This window comes from Miscanthus floridulus, chromosome 3 (genome assembly GCF_019320115.1).
Source record: "Miscanthus floridulus cultivar M001 chromosome 3, ASM1932011v1, whole genome shotgun sequence".
In the NCBI taxonomy this organism is placed as follows: domain Eukaryota; kingdom Viridiplantae; phylum Streptophyta; class Magnoliopsida; order Poales; family Poaceae; genus Miscanthus; species Miscanthus floridulus.
The window spans coordinates 54,531,350-54,539,186 of NC_089582.1; the positions used below are offsets into that span (position 1 = coordinate 54,531,350).

Here is a 7,837-nt window from a genome sequence, read left to right on the forward strand (position 1 = left end):
AGATGTATAACCAATACTCCTAAACCAAAACATGCCGGTATAGAGAGAGGAAGCATGAAAGGATAAACAAGAATCATCCAACGGAGGTGAAACATTAAATAGTGAACAAGAGAACCATAGGTTTTTATTCTTATTTCTCTTCTTTCTCTCATTTTTTATTCAAGATAGCGGAAAGTGGTGAGAGTGCAAGATACATGTTACCTTGTGGGGATCCTCCCCCAAGCTAGCTCAAAGCATGAGATCTGGGGTTGTACCCCTATGCTTTTTGGCTTTCCTTGCATGGTTAGGATATGGTAGATCACGAGTGGACTTACCATCCCTTATGATTACCACATTCACATTTTCAACTAAAATCTTGGGTTGCCCCAAGATATTTTCAAGATCATATGCAGAAATTGTAGTGGCTATTTGGGCTAGTTGGGTTTCAAATATTTTATTTGCATTCTGTTGGGCCGTAAAACCCAACGTGGCCCACCCTCACATGTCACACACACACATGGCACACCAGAGTCTAGAGGCTTTTGCTCAAAAAAAAGAGAGTCAAGAGCCACCTCTATTGCCTGGTGCGGCGGCGTAGCTCCCCATAATCCACCGGCCACCACCCATGGAGATGGAGCTGCTGTGACCCAGTGCCAAGAGGAGGAGATCTGAGGACCTCACAGCTGATGAGCCCCAGCCGTGGGCAATGGAAGCCACGGAGGCGACCAATCTCGGACCTACAACCCACACCAAAGAACCACTGCTATCGTCTGAAGCTGCTGGTGGTGGTGGTGGTGGTGGCAGCGGCGGCGGCGGTGAGGACGATGACGTTGACCGCATTAGTGGCCTCCCCGATGCCGTCCTCGATGAGATAGTTTAGCTTCTCTCCACTAAGGAAGCCGGTCACACCCAAATCCTCGCCTCCCGGTGGCGCCACGTCTGGCTTGCCTCACCTCTCATCCTCGACGGCATAGACCTCTACACCAAGCCCTTGGCCTACAACCACGATGCTGAGAAGTTTACTGCCACCAACCAGGCCCTCGCAAGCGTGGTCTCCCTCATCCTCTCCACCCACCTGGGCCCCGGCCACCGCTTCTGGGTCCTGCCACACTTTCTCCAGAACCGTCCTACCACCGTGGACACCTGGCTCAGCTCCTCGGCGCTTGTCAACCTCCAAGAGCTTGATTTCTAGGAAGGGAAAGATATGATATATAGGTATATGCAGCCCTCTCCGTTGGCACTGCCACCTACCTCTACTTTTTGGTTCTTGGCTACCCTCCGAGTTGCTACCTTTGGCAAATGCGAGCTCCCAGATAGCTCAGTGAAAGGGATTCACTTTCCCCAACTCAAGCAGCTCAACCTTGAAGATGTTAGCATCTCTGAGGGCTCACTGCATACCATCATTTCCAGCTGCCCTGTCCTAGAGTGCCTACTGCTTAAAGGCATCTTTGGGGTTGTCTCCCTCCAGATTAGTTCCAATAGCATCAGAAGCATTGGCGTGGGCGCTGATCATCTTAGAGACAATCTCCAGTTCTTACAGGATGATGTAGACAAGGCCCAATCTTCCGAAAGGTATGATAGCATCAATTGGTGGAGACTCGACGTTCATGATCTAGGCTTTGAACCAAGACTGATTCATAACCCACAACCATTACACCACTGCTCCGTTGGTTATCAACCACACAAATGCGATTGACCTCGCCGAGAAGGCTTTCCTGCAAGCGAATCAAGAACACAAGCAAGAACAGGATGAACGCAATTTGAAATTGCAAATAAATATGAGGCTTATGATAACGAAAAGGAGTTCAAGTCTTTATTCAAAAGGACTAATCGCCACAGGCGAACAAGATCAAGAACTGGGGCTCTGGTTCACGGCAAGCAGCCTTGGTGGCACAATTGCAGCAAAACGATGTCTGTTTCACAAGAAAATCAAGAACTAAACAAAACCCTAAACCCTAAGGAGAGTGATGGCTGATATTTATAGAGTCTTGGGTGTCACCCCCTAGATGCACCCCCTAATGGGCCCAAACACGATACACGGTCCAACGGACCAAAAGACGGTGTCGCAGTACCCTGGTAGATTCTGGATGTTGAATTGTTTCAACAATTCCTGTTGATTCTGAAGGTATTTTGATGTGAGACCACTTGGATTGGCTTCCTTATCAAATTAGCTTTCCAACCATATGTGGATCGTTGAAAATAGAATCCGGATACGTCTTGGGTGACCAGTTTAAGGTAGACTGGTCCTAGAGGCCGAGGCAGACTCGAACTTGAGTTGCTTTGGGCCTCCACCTCGGGGATTCGAACTGAATTAGCCTCGGACCTCCTTCTTGACTTGGACACCCTTGCTGGCCTCCTACCCCTCCATACCATGCACCAAACATGGTCATATGCATGGGTGTCATGTCCTCATCACAGGAAGTCATAATTGTCGATGCCCCTTGTCTTGAAAGATTTTTCTGTCTTGGTGCATATAAGCCAACCAGTTTAACTATAATCTCCACACCTAAACTAGAGACCATAGGGTGTGTTAATGATGGATGGTTTGGTCATCCCAGGCTTGTGCTTGGCACCACATCTATTCAGGTAGCCATGGCATTTTGTTTTCTTCCCATGAAAAGGCTGCTGAGTTTTGTTTTCTACCATAGAGATTTTCATAAACTCTGCCTATGTTGTCTCAACATAGCAGGTCCTAAGCCCTGCTAAAGGAGGAGGGCTATGATAGGCGTGGTGAGCTAATGTTAAATCTAGCCATTCTAATGGAGATGAAACCCAAAAGAAAATCATTGGGGCGTAACCCTCTTAGCGACGCGCCATATTAGAACCCGGGTATGGTGTTAAATGGGAAAGGGCCGGGTCAGCACCCTTGGTGATGCGCCATGTCGCGACCTAGGCATGGTGTCAAGTGAGCAAGGATCGGGTCATGGCTTCCTTAGTGGCACGCTACATCGGCGCCCAGGTGTAGTGAAAAATGAGCAAGGGTCTTCACATCTGAGTCGATGGGTGTGAAGGGTAAGGAAGCTAGCCAAACCAACTAGGATCTGTTTAGGTAGTTGGAATGTAGGGTCGATTATAGGTAAGTTAAGAGAATTAGTTGATACCGTGACTAGGAGGCATGTAAATATATTATGCTTTCAAGAGACTAAATGGAAGGGTCAGAAGGCGAAGGAGGTGGACAATACAGGTTTCAAGCTTTGGTACATAGGGATAGTCGCCAATAGAAATGGAGTAGGAGTTTTGATTGATAAGACCCTTAAGAATAGTGTGGTGGGAGTGAGAAGGCAAGGAGATAGGATTATCTTAGTCAAGCTTGTCATTGGTGATATGGTCTTGAACATAATTAGTGCATATGTTCCCCAAGTAGGCCTCGACGAGAGTGCTAAGAGACAGTTCTAGGAAGACTTAGATGGCCTAATTAGAGTTGTACCTAGTAGTGAGAAGCTTTTTATAAAAGGATATCTTAATGGGCATGTAGGTACTACAAGCGCAGGTTTTGAGGCAGTTCATGGAGGTTTTGGGTATGGTAGTAGGAATCAGGAGGGGGAGGAAGTTCTGGAATTCATGGTAGCTTTTGACCTGATGATAACCAACACTTTCTTTAGAAAGAGAGAATCTCATCTAGTGACCTTCAGTAGAAGACAATACTCTAGCTAGATTGACTTTGTCATTGCAAGAAGAAAGGACAAACGAGCATGCTTGGGTTGCAAGGTGATACCAGGGGAGTGTGTTGTTTCTCAACATAAGCTTTTGGTGGTAGACTTTCGTTTTCAGGTGCGTGCCTGTAGGGATAAACAAGCTAAGATTGAAAGAACAAAGTGGTGGAAACTGAAAGGGGAGATGTTAGAGGTATTCAGGGAAAGGGTTATCAAAGAGGGCTCTTGGAAGGAAGAAGAGGACATAAACAACATGTGGGAGAAGATGGCAACCAACATTCGGAAGGTGGCCTCAGAGATGTGTGGAGTAACCAAAGGAAGTGGAGGCGAGGCTAAAGATACTTGATGGTGGAACGAGGAAGTCCAAAGGGCTTTTAAGGAGAAGAAAGAATGCTATAGATGCTTGTACCATGATAGGAGTGTGGACAACATAGAGAAGTACAAGGTGGCAAAGAAGACTACAAAGCGAGCAGTAAGTGTGGCAAAGGGTAGAGCGTACGAGGATCTTTACCAACATTTGAGTACGAAGGAATGAGAGAAGGACATTTATAGGATGGCTAGGGTTCGTGAGAGAAAGACAAGGGACTTCAACCAAGTTAAGTGCATTAAAGATGAAAGGGGGCATCTCTTGGTGAAGGAGGATGAGATCTGACATCGATGGCTAGAGTATTTTGACAAATTGTTCAATGGTGAGAATATGGACACAACCTTTCAGTTAGATGACTCTTTTGATGACACCAATAGGCGCTTTGTGCGGAGAATCCAAGAATCTAAGATCAGAGAGGCGTTGAAAAGGATGAAAGGAGGTAAGGCGATGGGACCAGATGGTATCCCAATTGAGGTGTGGAGATGCCTCGGGGACATAGCTATAGTATGGCTAACCAATCTATTCAACCATATTTTTCGATCGAACAAGATGCCTGACGAGTGGAGAAGTATATTTGTACCAATCTACAAGAATAAAGGGGATATTCAAAGTTGTACTAATTACCAGGGAATTAAGTTGATGAGCCATACTAAGAAGCTATGGGAGAGAGTTATCGAGCATCGCTTGAGAGCAACAACATGGGTCTCTATGAACCAATTTGGTTTCATGCCCGGAAGGTCAACCATGGAAGCCATTTTCTTAATAAGACAATTTATGGAGCGGTATAGGGAGAAGAAGAAGGACCTACACATGGTTTTTATTGACTTGGAAAAGGCTTATGATAAAATACCAAGGAATATTATGTGGTGGGCTTTGGACAAACATAAAGTCCCAACAAAGTACGTCGGGCTCATTAAGAACATGTACAACAATGTTGTGACTAGTGTTCGAACAAGTGATGGAGACATGGATGACTTTTCGATTAGGATAGGACTATATCAAGGGTCAACTTTGAGCCCTTATCTGTTTGCCTTAGTGATGGATGAGGTCACAAGGGACATCTAAGGGGACATCCCTTGGTGTATGCTTTTCGCAGACGATGTAGTGCTAGTTGATGAAAACCGGACAGGAGTGAATCAGAAACTGGAGTTATAGCAGGAGACTTTGGAGTCCAAAGGTTTTAGACTCAGTAGAACTAAAACTGAGTATATGAGATGTGACTTCGGCACTACTACTCGAGAGGAGAAAGATATTAGTTTGGAAGGTCAAGTAGTGTCTAGGAAGGATACATTTTAATATTTAGGATCAATGCTACAGAAAGACGGGGATATTGATGAAGATGTTAGCCATAGAATCAAAGTAGGGTGGATGAAGTGGCGCCAAGCATCTGGTGTCCTATGTGACAAAAGGGTACCACAGAAGCTAAAAGGCAAGTTTTATAGGACGGCGATTAGATAGGTTATGTTGTATGGTGCAGAATGTTGGCCTACGAAAAGACGACATGTTCAACAGATAAGTGTCGTAGAAATACGTATGTTGCGTTGGATTTGCGGTCATACGAGAAGGGATCAAGTTCGGAACGATGATATACGTGATAGATTAGGGGTAGCACCAATTGAAGAAAAGCTTGTCCAACACCGGTTGAGATGGTTTGGATATGTCCAACAGAGACCTCCAGAGACACCGGTACGTAGTGGAATCCTAAGCCAGGATAGTAATGTGAAGAGAGGCAGAGGAAGACCGAAGTTGACTTGGGTAGAGGCAATAAAAGGAGACTTGAAAGGATGGGATATACCCAAAGACTTATCCTTAGATAGGAGTGCTTGGAAAATAGCTATTCATGTGCTTGAACCTTGATTGCTTCTGCTGGGTTTTAACTCTAGCCTACCCCAACTTATTTGGGACTTAAAGGCTTTGTTGTTGTTGTTGTTGTACGGAGATTTTCATATCATCTGCATTTGTATCTTGATGTTTTGTTCGATGCTTGATCCAGTGATTTAAAGTTGTAAGATTGACAACGGCATTGAGCAATGTCAAGACTCTATCTGTCACATCATATCATATTAATCTTGATACGGTCATTGAGTTGATGAAATGCTTTCCATGTCTGGAGAAGTTGTACTTGTACATAAAGGTGACAGTTCTTCAGTTACAGTTTCTGGATCACAATATTCATATATTCTTTTTGTTGACTTGGTGTTAATCCTTCTAGTAATGTGGTTTGAGTTTCCCATTTTGATTTGTTTTGTTCTTCAGTCTTGTATTTCAGGGAAAATGAATCAGAATCGGTGGCGGCGTCGGAATCACAATATTTCAGGAGAAATGAATCGGTGGCGTCGTAAACACAGGGATTTCATTAAAAGCTCTGATATACATCTCAAGAAAATAGTGATGACATATCGAGGCATCGGATCACAAATCAACTTTGCGTCATTCTTTCTACTGAATGCAAGAGAGTTAGAGTTAATGAGGCTCGAAGTTGTAGCCAGTGATTACAATGACGCTTTTTTTTTGCAGAACAATATAGAATGCTTCAGATGGAGAAAAGGGCCTCGAGAGGTGCACGGCTACATTTTAGAAACAAAATTTGTACCCATGGTATACATGTTAATCATGTCCGAGATTTGTCTGTAGCAGACCCCTTCCAACGTAGATGGTAGAATTGGTCTAGGTCTTTATCCTTGGTGTTGCCACTTATTTGGTATTTGTCGGAGCAACTATTTCTCATGAATTGTAGTGTTTTGAATATCTATTACTTGGAACATGGGATATCCAAACAATATATATGCCCATTCTTAGTTTTTGTTATATCAGATAAACTGCCTATAGTGTAGAAATAGCAAAATGAGAGCCATGTGCTATTGTGCAATATTGCTGCACTAGACATTTTTTATTTCGAATTCTGAATGTCAGCAACCTCCTCAGTAGATTTATGAAATCTCCATTTGGTACTACATATTGGTCCTGTTAATTCCAATTCCAGGAAGCAGTGCTGTACGTAGTTAATCATCTCATGTGTCTTATTTACAAAATCGCCAATTAGCATTGCTATCAAGACCAAAAAGCATTCAGGTTCAAACATTTTACAACATCAGGCACCTGGAATCTGAGACAGAGCACAAGCATGGCTCAACTACCACCTCCAATGTCCACAGTCCACTCAGGTCTCCAGAATTATATTAATAATGAACTGGACTCCACAAAAATGTGGTCCAATAATATACTCTAGCATCACGGTTTGCCAAAAAGCGGACCTGCCACTCAGCTGTAAACTTCAGATCTTTGCAAGGTCTTCTAAGGCATCAGGCATGTTTTCCATCAGGCAGCAGTCATCGAGATCATCTGTGCTTGAGGCTAGCTTCCCCAGTTAGATGCTCCTTTTGTTTTCACATACATTATTACCTTACAAGGGACCCTCTTATTATTCTGACATCTACAGGTTTCCACTGCACAATTTTTCAAAAAATATGCATCTACAGGTTTTGGTAATTGCCTGGGGGTTGGCAATTGCACCGTCGGAGGAGATTAGGAATTGATGAATGGATATGGTTATCTCAGCAAATATTAAAGGTTCATTTGATAAGGATGTAGATTCTCATAGGAACATGTTTCAAGTGATAGATCTCAGAACCAATTTATGAAACCGTTTTGCTATTAGGATGGATTCTAATTATAAGAAAAAAAAACTTCAAACCCATTTTTTTTCTAGATGAAGAACAACTTAAATAAAATCCATTTTAACTTGTTGCACGAAAAGAAGATGATTCAATAGTATTCTGTGAGAGATAATAAGCTGAAACAAGCTGGAACCTGACCAGCCGAACACTCCCGATATAAC

General features: G+C 43.6%; 1 pseudogene; it reads left to right on the forward strand.

The window, feature by feature from the left end:
* The first annotated feature begins 604 nt into the window (after positions 1-604).
* Positions 605-7,535, forward strand: LOC136543755 (putative F-box/LRR-repeat protein At5g02700; annotated as a pseudogene).
* The last annotated feature ends 302 nt before the right edge of the window (positions 7,536-7,837 follow it).